Raw genomic sequence first — 445 nt, forward strand, 5'->3', positions numbered from 1 at the left:
TGCCTTTAGTCTGTGGTTCCGGCGCAGACGCTGTCCGTTGCCTGCCCAGCAGCCATCATTCACGCTCCCTTCCTTCCTGCTAATCCAGTTCCAGCCAATGGGGAGGGGGGTGACAGGACAGTCTTCAGGGGATGGCCTCCCTTCCCAAATACAAAGATAAAGTCTCATTAAGAGAAAGCCTTAAACTTGACCTCCTTCTTTGGCTGCAGGTGTGAGGTCTGGCGAGTCACCAGCCATTTTGGGACCAGGAAGCAAACACGTGTGGTCCAAAGTCAACATGCTAAGGATGATGGAACTTAAAGACGAAATAGACCTTGGGTCTTGATCACATCATTGAGCCACTGAACCAGAACCCCAAACGACTACCCTCCAGATAGCTCGTTACGGGAGAAAAAGAAATTCGCACTAATTTAGATCAGAGTAGCAGACTTTTCTGATCCTTGAC

The sequence above is a fragment of the Pteropus alecto genome, unplaced genomic scaffold, assembly GCF_000325575.1.
Source record: "Pteropus alecto unplaced genomic scaffold, ASM32557v1 scaffold123, whole genome shotgun sequence".
Classification (NCBI taxonomy): Eukaryota; Metazoa; Chordata; class Mammalia; order Chiroptera; family Pteropodidae; genus Pteropus; species Pteropus alecto.